The sequence below is a fragment of the Aethalodelphis obliquidens genome, unplaced genomic scaffold (assembly GCF_003676395.1).
Source record: "Aethalodelphis obliquidens isolate GAN/ISIS:26980383/991018 unplaced genomic scaffold, ASM367639v1 scaffold37, whole genome shotgun sequence".
Lineage (NCBI taxonomy): Eukaryota > Metazoa > Chordata > Mammalia > Artiodactyla > Delphinidae > Aethalodelphis > Aethalodelphis obliquidens.
Genome location: NW_020837981.1, coordinates 5,958,890 through 5,971,964, shown reverse-complemented (window position 1 = coordinate 5,971,964; position 13,075 = coordinate 5,958,890).

The window sequence follows — 13,075 nt, the reverse complement described above, 5'->3', positions numbered from 1 at the left end:
CACACACACACACACACACACACACACACACACACACACACACACACCACCACCACCACCACCACCACCACCACGACCACCACCACCACCACCACCACCACCACCACATCTTCTTAATGCATTCCTCTCTCAATGGACACTGAAGTTGCTTCCATGTCTTGGCTATTGTAAATAGTGCTGCTATGAACATTGGGGTGCATGTATCCTTCTGCCCGTTTTCTTGATTGGCAGTTTGTTTTTCTGACATTGAGTTATTGAGCTGTTTATATATTTTGGCTATTAACCCCTTGTTAGTCACATCCTTTGCAATACTTTTTCCCCTTCCGTAGGTTGTCTTTTCATTTTGTTGATCGTTTCCTTTGCTATGCATAAGCTTTTAAGTTTGATTTGGTCCCATTTGTTTATTTTTTCTTTTAAATCTTTTGCCTGAGGAGACTGATCTAAGAAAATATTGCTGCCATATGTGTCAGAATATTTTGCCTATGTTCTCTTCTAGGAGTTTTATGGTGTCTTATATTTAGGTTTTTGAACCATTTTGAGTTTATTGTTATATATGGTGTAAGGGAGTGTTCTAATTTCATTGATTTACATGAGGCTGTCCAGCTTTCCCAACGCCACTTGCTGAAGAGACTGTCTTTTCTCCATTGTATATTCTCACCTCCTTTGTTGAAGATTAATTGACCATAGGTGTGTGGGTTTATTTCTGGGTTCTTTATTGGATTCCATTGATCTATATGTCTGTTTTTGTGTCAGTACCATGCTGTTTTGATTACTGTAGCTTTGTAGTGTTGTCTGACATCTGGGAAGGTTATGCCTCCAGCTGTGTTCTTTTTCCTCAGCATTTCTTTGGCAATTCTGGGTCTTTTGTGCGTCCATATAAAGTTTAGGATTATTTGTTCTAGTTCTGTGAAAAATGTCATGGGTATTTTGATAGGGATTGCATTAAATCTGTGGATTGCTTTGGGTATTATGGCCATTTAACAATATTAATTCTTCCAATCCAAGAGCATGGGTTATCTTTCCATTTCTTTGAATCATCTTCAGTTTTTTTTAATCAATGTTTTATAGTTTTCAGGTTATAGATCTTTTACCTCCTCAGTTAAGTTTATTCCTAGGTTGTGGTTTTTTTTTTTTTTTTTGACCCAGTGGTAAACAGGATTGGTTTTTCTACTTTCTCTTTCTGACATTTCATTGTTAGTGTAGAGAAATTCAACAGATTTCTGTATATTAATATTATATCCTGCTAGCTTGCTGAACTCATTTACTAGTTCTAATAGTTTTTGTGTGGAGTTTAGGATTCTCTATAGAGTATCTTGTCATCTGCAAATAGTGACAGGTTTACCTCTTCCCTTCCAACTTGGATACCTTTTATTCCTTGTCTGAGTGCTGTGGCTAGGACTTCCAACACTATGTTGAATAGAAGTGTTGAGAATGGGCATCCTTGTCTTGTTTTTGAATTTAGTGGGAAGGCTTTCAGCTCTTCACCATTAGTATTATGTCACTGTGGGTATGTCATCAATGGCCTTTATCATGTTGAGATATCTTCCCTCGATGCCCACTTCGGTGAGAGTTTTTATCATGAATGGTGTTGTATTTTGTCAAATGCTTTTTCTGCATCTGTTGAGATGATCGTGTGGTTTTTCTCTTTCCTTTTATTAACATAGTGTATCCCATTGATTAGCAAATATTGAAACATTCCTGCATCCTGAGAATGAATCCAACTTGATCATGATGTATGATCCTTTTTATATGTCATTGGACTTGGTTTGCTAACATTTTGTTGCAGCGTTATTTACAGTAACTACAACATGGGCACAACCTAAGTGTCTACCAATGGATGAATGAATAAAGAAGATGTGATCTATCTATCTACAACAGAATACTACGCAGCCATAAAAAAGAATGAAATCTTACCATTGGTGACAACATGGATGGACCTGGAGGGTATTATGCTAAGTGAAATAAATCAGACAGAGAAAGACAGATACCACATAATTTCACATATATGTGGAATCTAGAAAACAAAACAAACAATAAACAAAACAAAAACAGACTCATAGATACAGAGAGTGGATTGGTGTTTGATAGAGGACAACAAGGGTGCTTCTGGGCAATGACATATCAGAGCTGCAACCTGGGATGGGTCTTGGAGATCAAGGGAGCAGAAGCATGGTTGCAGCAATGACGGGTCAAAGCCATGACCTGGGACCTAGGGGTAGGACTCAGGGCAGCCGCTGGCTAGTCCCAGCAATGGTGGTTCAGAGCTGCTACTTGGGATGCAGGGAGTGGGGCTGAAGGAGCAGAGGCTGCCCTGTAATGGGACAAAGATATGACCTGAGGATGGGGTACCAAACCATGACAGCTCCAGACCATATATGGTAAGGTGCTGTTGTGTTCTGATCCCAGAGAATGGGGCATAGCAGCGACTGGGATCCCTGACAGCAAATCTCACCAGAGTCGGCTCTAGTCAGGAGGAGTAGATGCAGTGAAAGGAACACCAGGCAGCTCCATCAGTTGGGCTCAGCGTTGGTGAAGACTGTCAGAGACCTCCGTAGCAAAGTCTGCAAATGTCCATGGTGGTGAGGCCTTCTGGGGTCTTCTGCTCTCCATTTCCCCTGATGTGAAATTCCTCTGAGGGCAACCCTTGTGGTGCCATGCTGTTTTTGACTGTATAATGGGATGACACAAAGTAATATGATCCTATACTTTTCTATGTGACCTTCCTCAATTTTTGAGCCCCACAGGGGTTTTGATGCTTCTGCTTTGTAGTTCAGTGCTTTCTCTGGACTATTTTCTTTGGCCTGTAGTTATATATTGTTTTTGTTTTTTCTGGGGGAGATGAGCATTGGGACCTTCAAGCCCTCTCTCTTACTGACATCCTCTTTGACTTTTGGTTTATTTTTTCTTTTTTTAAAAAATTATTTATTTTTATTTATTTTTGGCTGCGTTGGGTCTTTGTTGCTGTGTGCCGGCTCTCTCTAGTTCTGTTGAGTGGAGGCTACTCCTCGTTGTGGTGTGCAGGCCTCTCATTGCAGTGGCTTCTCTTGTTGTGGAGCACGAGGTCTAGATGCATGGGCTTCAGCAGTTGTGGCACGTGGGCTCAGTAGTTGTGGCTTGTGCGCTCTAGAGCGCAAGCTCAGTAGTTGTGGCGCACGGGCTTAGTTGCTACATGGCATGTGGGATCTTCCCGGACCAGGGATCGAAGCTGTGTCCCCTGATTGGCAGAATCAAGTCTGATTCTGATGCTTACTTTGTTTTTTCAAATTGATGCTTACTCTGTTTTTTCAAATGCTTACTCTGTTTTAAATTCCTGTCCTGATATTCCAACATCTCTGTCAAGTCTGATTCTGATGCTTACTCTGTTTTTTCAAATTTAGGGGGGTTGTTTTGTTTTGGTATTTTGGCATCCTTTGTATTTTTTTCTAGCTTTTTTTGAGATAAATTTACAGGGTTATATGTTATATGTTAATTATATGGTATACAATGATGATTTGATACATGTATATATTGGGAAATGATTACCAAAATAAGGTTAGTTAACACATCCATCACCTCATATAATTACCATTTTTTGTTGTGCTGAGAACATTTAAGATTTACTCTCTTAGCAAATTTCAAGCATATAATACAGTATTAATAATGTCACCATGCTGTACATTAGATCCCTAGAAGTTACTCTTTTTATAACTGGAAGCTCATTCCCTTTGGCCAACATCTCCTCATTGCCCCCACCCTCCAGCCCCTGGCAACCAGTAATCTACACTATGTTTCTATTTGTTCAGCTTTCTTATGATTCCACATGTAAGTGAAATCATACAGTATGTAATTTTTTTCTTAATAGCTGGAAATGATGTACTGAGTAAAAGAACTCCTGTAGATAAATCTCTAGTAATGTGGTAATAGGGTATGGAACTAGGGGAAGCATTCTATCATCCTAAGGTCTCAATCTTTTAGTAAGTCTATGCCTCTGGACTGTGAGCTTCACAATTTCTCAGTTTCTTTTGTTCACCTTTCGGTAGGAGAGGATGAGTAGAGTGGGCGACAGTTGGTATTTCCCTTCTCCCACATGGAAGGCTAGAGTTGGCTTTAGTTAGGGATTTGTTTCCCCCCAGGTCAGTTAGGTTTTGATCATACCTCAGCAGGCTAGGATCTGGTTAACTAGTTTCTCCTGAGTGCAGGCCTTATTAAGAATAACAGAATGCTCTGGTATATTTCAAAATGGTTTCCTTTGCCATCCTCCTGGCAAAAGCACGAGGAGATTTTTCTACGATATTTATTATGGGAACCTGGCTGAGCTCCTGGAGGTAAATCTCACAACACTGTGGTGCCCCTCAACAAAATACCAGCAAACCAAATTCAACAGCATATTAAAAGGATCATACACCATGATCAATTAGGATTCGTCCTTGGGATGCAGGGATGATTCAACATACACAAATCAATAAATGTGATATACTACCTTAACAGAAGAAAGAAAAAACTCATATCATCATCTCAATACATTTGACAAACATTGCATTTGATGAAACACAACATTATTTCTTGATAGAGACTCTCAACAAATTAGGTGTAGAAGGAATGTACTTCAACATAATAAAGGCTGTATATGACAAGCCCATAGCTTAAATTATACCTAAGAGTGAAAGGGTGAAAGTTTTTCCTCTAAGTTCAGGAACAAGACAACAATGACCACTCTCACCAATCCTATTCAACATAGTACCAGAAATTTTAACCAAAGAAATTAGGTAAGTAAAATAAATAAAAGGCATCCAAAATGGGAGGGAATAAGTAAAATTTTCTGTTTGCAAATGGCATGATCTTATATAAAGGAAACCCTGAAGACTCAAACAAAAAAATTGTTATCAATAATAAATTCTAGGACTTCCCTGGTAGTGCAGTGGTTAAGAATCCACCTGCCAATGCAGGGGGATACAGGTTCGAGCCCTGGTCTGGGAAGATCCCACACGCCGTGGAGCAACTAAGCCCATGCGCCACAACTACTGAGCCTGTGCTCTAGAGCCTGCGAGCCACAACTACTGAAGCCCGTGCGCCTAGAGCCCATGCTCCGCAACAAGAGTAGCCCCGGCTCACCACAACGAGAGAAAGCCCGCATGCAGCAACAAAGACCCAACGCAGCCAAAATAAATAAAAATAAAATAGATTTATAAAAAATAATAAATTCAAGAGTAGATCTCAAAAGTTCTCACCACAAGAAAAAAAATATAACTGTGTGTTATAGAGGATGTTAATTAGATTTATTGTGATAATTTTGCAGTGCATATAAATATCAAATCATTGTGTTATAACTGACATACATACAACATACAGATATATATTTCAATTAAAAAAAAAGATTCTGCAGATGCTCCAGTGTTCAGAAAAATTTCTCATCACTTAAAACAGAGAAAAGCCCCCACTGGTACATGGGCATTGTTATAGCTATAACTTTTACAGAGAAAATGACTTATTTTCTAGGAGGGAAAAACCGTCAAAATTCAGTGAAGTTGCAGGATATGAAATCATCACATACTTCATTGTTATAGAAATGCATTTTATCTGAACAAGAAATAAATAAAATCTCATTTACAATAGCATCAAAAAGAATTAAATACTTTTGGAATAAATTTAATCGAGGTGAAAGACCTGTACATTGAAAACTATTAAAAATAGTGAAAAATTGAAGATACAAATAATGCAAAGATATCCCATGTTCATGAATCAGAAGAATTAATATTGGTAAAATGTCCATACTACCCAAAGCCATCTACAGATTCAATGCAATTCCTTTCAAAATTCCAATGACATTATTCTTAGAAATAGAAAAAAAAATCCTAAAATAAAATAAATACAGAACCATAGAAGACTCCAAATAGCCAAAGCAATCTAGCACAAGAAAAATAAAGCTGGAGGCACCACGGAGCCTGATTTCAATATATACTACAGAGCTAGAGTAATCAAAACAGTATGGTACTGGCATTAAAAACAGACACATATAACAATGGAACAGAATTGAGAGCCTAGAAATAAACCCATGTATATAAGGTAAATCAGTATTTAACAAGTGAGCAAAGAATATTCAATGGGGAAAGGATAAATTCTTCAATAAATGGTGTTGGGAAAACTGGATACCCACATGCAAAAGAATGAAATTGGACCCCTAAATTACACCACTCACAAAAATTAATTCAATGGGTTAAAGACTTTATTGTAAGACCTGAAACCTGAAAACCCCTGAAAGAAAACATAGGAAAAAACCTTCTTGATATTGGTCTTGACAATAATCTTTGCACATGACACCAAAAGCACATTGCAATAAAAGCAAAAATATGCATGTGGGACTACAGTAAACTACAGTCCTTCTGCACAGCAAAAGAAACAACAAAATGAAAAGGCAACCTACAGAATGGGAGAAAAATTTTCAAACCATCCATCTGATAAGGGCTTAGTAACCTAAATATATAAAGAACTCATACAACTCAGTGGTTAAAAAAAGTAACTTGAATAAAAAATGAGCAAATGACCTGAATAGACATTTCTCCAAAGACGACGAGCAAGTGGGCTTCCCTGGTGGCGCGGTGGTTGAGAGTCTGCCTGCCGATGCAGGGGACACAGGTTCATGCCCCAGTCCAGGAGGATCCACATGCCGCGGAGCAGCTGGGCCCGTGAGCCATGGCCACTGAATCTGCGTGTCCAGAGCCTGTGCTCCACAACGGGAGGGGCCTCCGCAGTGAGAGGCTGGCATACTGCAAAAAAAAAAAAAAAAGATGAGCAAGTAACCAATAGTACATGAAAAGATGTGTAACATTATGAATCATCAAGGAAATGCAAATCAAAACCACAATGAGATATTAGCTCATACCTATCAGGATGGCTATTATAAAAAAAATACAAGAGATAATAAATCTTGACAAGGATGTGGAGAAAAGGGAACCCTTGTATGTGGTAGGTGGGAATGTAAATTGGTACAGTCATAATAGAAAACAGTATGGAGGCTCTTCAAAAAATTAAAAATTGTCATTTGATCCAGCATTTCCACTTCTGTGTATATATCCAAAGGAAGTGAAATCACTATCTCAAAGAGATATCTGCACCCTGATCTTCATTACAGCATTATTTACAATAGGGAAGACATGGAAACAACCTCAGTGTCCATCAATAAAGAAAATGTGATATTCCATTGTGTGTGTGTGTGTGTATGTGTTATATATATGTATAATTTATCTTTTAACAATTAAGGAAATCTCACCTTTGCAGCAAGATGGATGAAGCAGCTGCTTAAGTCAGACAGAGGAAGACAAATACTGTGTGATATCACTTATATCTGGAATCTAAAAACAAAAATTGAATTTATGGAAACAGAAGAATGATGGTTGCCATGGGCTGGGAGCATGGAGGAAATGAGATGTTGGTCAAAGGGTACAGATTTCCTATTATACATAAATAATTTATGATGCTGTAATGTACAAAAGGGTAACTATAGCTAATAATAGTGTGTTGTATTTTGGAAACTTGCTAAGAGTAAATCATAAGTGTTCTTACAGTACACACAAAAGTAACTATGTGGGATGATGGATGTGTTAATTACTTTAGTTGTGATAATTTCACAATATATACTTATACGAAATTATCACTTATTAAGATATAATTGACATATTATTTGTCAATTATATCTTAATAAAGCTAGAAATACAAATAAAACAATAGAAAATTTTTCTTTTTTAAAAATTTTATTGAAGTATAGTTGATTTACAATGTTGTGATTAATTTCTGCTGTACAGCAAAGTGAGTCAGCTATACATATATACTTTTTCATATCCTTTTCCATTATGGTGTATCACAGGATATTGAATATAGATAGTTCCCTGGGCTATACAGTAGGACCTACAAAAATTTTTCTTCATTTTTAAAGCTAAATAATATACCATTGTATGTTTATATGACATTTCATTTATTTATCCTTCAGTGGAAACGAGGGTTGCTTTGATCTGTTGGTTACTGTGAATATTGCTGCTACAATCATGGGTGGACAAATGTTATTTCAAGTCCCTGTTTTTTGTTTTTGCTTTCCGTGGTTTCTGTGCCATTTTTTAAAATCTTTATTGGAGTATAATTGCTTCACAATACTGTCTTAGTTTCTGTTGTACACCAGAGTGAATCAGCCATACGCATACATATGTCCCCATGTCCCCTCCCTCTTGAGCCTCCCTCCCATCCTCCCTGTCCGACCCCTCTGGGTCATTGCAAAGCACCGAGCTGATCACCCTGTGCTATGCTGCTGCTTCCCACTAGCTATCTCTTTTACATTCGGTAGTGTATATATGTCGATGCTACTCTCACTTTGCCCCAGCTTCCCCCTCCCACCCTGTGTCCTCAAGTCCATTCTCTTATGTCTACATCTTTATTCCTGCCCTGCAACTAGGTTCAGCAGTATCTTTTTTTTTTTAGATTCCATATATACGCGTTAGCATACGGTATTTGTTTTTCTCCTTCTGACTTACTTCCCTCTGTATGACAGATTCTAGGCCAATCCACCTCATTACAAATAACTCAATTTTGTTTCTTTTTACAGCTGAGTAATATTCCCTTGTATATATGTGCCACATCTTCTTTATCCATTCGTCTGTCAATGGACATTTAGGTTGGTTCCATGTCCTGGCTGTTGTAAATAGTGCTGCAGTGAACATTGTGGTACATGTCTCTTTTTGAATTATGGTTTTCTCAGGGTATATGCCCAGTAGTGGGATTGCTCGGTCATATGGTAGTTCTGTTTTTAGTTTCTTAAAGAACCTCCATACTGTTTTCGCTAGTGGTTGTATCAATTTACATTCCCACCAACAGTGCAGGAGGGAAACACCTTTCACCACACCCTTTCCCGTGTTTATTGTTTCTAGATTTTTTGATAATGGCCATTCTGACTAGAGTGAGCTGGATACCGCATTGTAGTTTTGATTTGCATTTCTCTAATAATTAGTGATGTTGAGCATCTTTTCATGTGCCTCTTGGCCATCTGTATGTCTTCCTTAGTGAAACGTCTATTTATATCTTCTGCCTATTTTTTAACTGGATTGTTTGTGTTTTTGATATTGAGCTCCATGAGCTGTTTGTATATTTGGGAGATTAATCCTTTGTCTCTTGTTTCATTTGCAAATATTTTCTCCCATTCTGAGGGTTGTCTTTTTGTCTTGTTATGGTTTCCTTTGCTGTGCAAAAGCTTTTAAGTTTAATTAACTCCCATTTGTTTATTTTGTTTTTATTTCCATTACTCTAGGAAGTGGGTCAAAAAAGGTCTTGCTGTGGTTTATGTCAAAGAGTGATTTTTCCTTTGTTTTCCTCCAAGAGTTTTATAGTGTCTGGTCTTACATTTAGGTCTTTAATCCATTTTGAGTTTATTTTTGTGTATAGTGTTAGGTAGTGTTCTAATTTCATTCTTTTACATGGAGCTGTCCAGTTTTCCCAGCACTAATTATTGAAGAGGTTGTCTTTTTTCCATTTTATGTTCTTGCTCCTTTATCATAAATTAGGTGCCCATATGTGCGTGGGTTTATCTTTGGGCATTCTATCCTGTACTGTTGATCTATAATTCTGTTTTTGTGATAGTACCATACTGTGTTGATTACTGTAGCTTTGTGGTATAGTCTGAAGTCAGGGAGCCTGATTCCTCCAACTCCGTTTTTATTTCTCAAGATTGCTTTGGCTATTTGGGGTCTTTTGTGTGTCCATACGAATTGTACAATTTTTTGTTGTAATTCTGTGAAAGAATGCCATTGGTAGTTTGATAGGGGGTTGCATTGAATCTGTAGATTGCTTTGGGTAGTATAGTCATTTTCACAATATTGATTCTTCCAATCCAAGAACACGGTATATTTCTCCATCTGTTTATGTCATCTTTGATTTCTTTCATCAGTGTCTTATAGTTTTCTGCATACAGGTCTTTTGTCTCCTTAGGTAGGTTTATTCCTAGGTATTTTATTCTTTTTGTTGTGATGGTAAATGGGATTGTTTCCTTAATTTCTCTTTCTGATATTTGGTTGTTGGTGTATGGGAATGCCAGAGATTTCTGTGCATTAATTTTGTATCCTGCAATCTTACCAAATTCACTGATTAGTTCTAGTAGTTTTCCGGTGGCATGTTTAGGGTTTTCTATGTATAGTATCATGTCATCTGCAAACAGTGACAGTTTTACTTCTTTTCCAATTTGTATTCCTTTTATTTCTTTTTCTTCTCTGACTGCTGTGGCTAGGACTTCCAAAACTATGTTGAATAAGAGTGGCGAGAGTGGGCGACCTTGTCCTGTTCCTAATCTTAGTGGAAATGCTTTCAGTTTTTCACCATTGAGTATGATGCTTGCTGTGGGTTTGTCATATATGGCCTTTATTATGTTGAGGTATGTTCCCTTTATGCCCATTTTCTAGAGAGTTTTTATCATACATGCATGTTGAATTTTGTCAAAAGCTTTTTCTGCATCTATTGAGATGATCATATTGTTTTTATTCCTTAATTTGTTAATGTGGTGTATCACATTGATTGATTTGCATATATTGAAGAATCCTTGCATCCCTGGGATAAATCCCACTTGATCATGGTGTATGATCCTTTTAATGTGTTGTTGGATTCTGTTTGCTAGTATCTTGTTCAGGATTTTTGCATCTATGTTCATCAGTGATATCGGTCTGTAATTTTCTTTTTTTGTGATATCTTTTTCTGGTTTTGGTATCAGGGTGATGGTGGTTTTGTAGAATGAATTTCGGAGTGTTTCTCCCTCTGCAATTTTTTGGAAGTGTTTGAGAAGGATGGGTGCTAGCTCTTCTCTAAATGTTTGATAGAATTCACCTGTGAAGCCATCTGGTCCTGGACTTTTGTTTGTTGGGAGATTTTTAATTACAGTTTCAGTTTCATTACTTGTGATAGGTCTGTTTATATTTTCTAATTCTTCCTGGTTCAGTCTTGGAAAATTGTACCTTTCCAAGAATTTGTCCATTTCTTCGTGGTTGTCCATTTTATTGGCATATAGTTGTTTGTAGGAGTCTCTTATAATCCTTTTTATTTCTGCATTGTCAGTTGTGATTTCTCCTTTTTGATTTGTAATTTTATTGATATTGATCCTCTCCCTTTTTTTCTTGAGGAGTCTGGCTAAGGGTTTATCAATTTTGTTTATCTTCTCAAAGAACCAGCTTTTAGTTTTATTGATCTTTGCTATTGTTTTCTTCATTTCTATTTCACTTATTTCTGCTCTGATCTTTATGATTTCTTTCCTTCTACTGACTTTGGGTTTTCTTTGTTCTTCTTTCTCTAGTTGTTTTAAGTGTAGGGTTAGATTGTTTATTTGACATTTTTCTTGTTTCTTGAGGTGAGATTGAATTGCTATAAACTTCCCTCTTAGAACTGCTTTTGCTCTGTCCCACAGGTTTTGGGTCATTGTGTTTTCATTGTCATTTGTTCCTATGTATTTTTTAATTTCTTCTTGATTTCTTCAGTGATGTCTTGGTTATTTAGTAGTGCACTGTTTAGCCTCCATGTATTTGTGTTTTTTACAGTTTTTTTCCTGTAATTGATTTCCAGTCTCATAGCATTGTGGTCAGAAAAGATGCTTGATACGATTTCAATTTTCTTAAATTTTCTGAGGCTTGATTTGTGACCCAAGATTTGATCTCTCCTGGAGAATGTTCCATGTGCACTTGAGAAGACAGTGTATTCTGCCACTTTTGGGTGGAATATTCTATAAATATCAATTAAATCTATCTGGTCTACTGTGTCATTTATAGCTTGTGTTTCCTTATTTATTTTCTGTTTGGATGATCTGTCCATTGGTGTAAGTGGACAGTCCCCTACTATTACTATAAAGTCCCCTACTATTATTGTGTTACTGTCAATTTCTCCTTTCATGGTTGTTAGTATTTGCCTTATGTATTGAGGTGCTCCTGTGTTGGGTGCCTAAACATTTATAATTGTTATACCTTCTTCTTGGATTGATCCTTTGATCATTATGTAGTGTCCGTCCTTATCTCTTATAACTGTCTTTATTTTAAAGTCTATTTATCTGATGTGAGTATTGCTACTCCATGTTTCTTTTGATTTCCATTTGCATGGAATATCTTTTTCCATCCTTTCACTTTCAGTCTGTATGTGTCTCTAGGTCTGAAGTGGGTCTCTTGTAGACAGCATATATATGGGTCTTGTTTTTGTATCCATTCAGCCAGTCTGTGTCCTTTGGTTGGGGCATTTAATCCATTTACATTCAAGGTTATTATCAATATGTATGTTCCTATCACCATTTTCTTAATTGTTTTGTGTTTTTTTTTGTGCGTCTTTTTCTTCCGTTGTGTTTCCTGCCTAGAGACGTTTCATTAGCATTTGTTGTAAAGCTGGTTTGGTGGTGCTGAATTCTCTTAGCTTTTGCTTGTCTGAAAATCTTTTGACTTCTCCATGGAATCTGAATGAGATCCTTGCTCGGTAGAGTAATCTTGGTTGTAGTTTTTTCTCTCTCATCACTTTAAGTATATCCTGCCACTGCCTTCTTACCTGTAGAGTTTCCACTGAAAATTCAGCTGATGACCTTACAGGGATTCCTTTGTATGTTATTTTTTGTTTTTCCCTTGCTGCTTTTAATATTTTTTCTTTGAATTTAATTTTTGTTAGTTTGATTAATATGTGTCTTGGTGTTTTTTTCCTGAGGTTTATCCTGTATGGGAGTCTCTGTTCTTCCTGGACTTGGGTGGCCATTTCCTTTCCCATGTTAGGGAAGTTTTCAACTATAATCTCTTCAAATATTTTCTGAGACCCTTTCTTTTTCTCTTCTTCTTCTGGGACCACATAATTCGAATGTTGGTGCGTTTAGTGTTGTCCCAGAGGTCTCTTGAGATTGTCTTCAATTCTTTTCATTCTTCTTTCTTTATTTTGCTCCTTGGCAGTTATTTCCACCCTTTTGTCTTCCAGCTCACTTACTCGTTCTTCTGCCTCAGTTATTGTGTTATTGATTACTTTTAGTGTATTTTTTATTTCAGTTATTTTATTGTTCATCTCTGTTTGTTCTTTAGTTCTTCTAGATCTTTGTTAAACATTTCTTGTATTTTCTCAA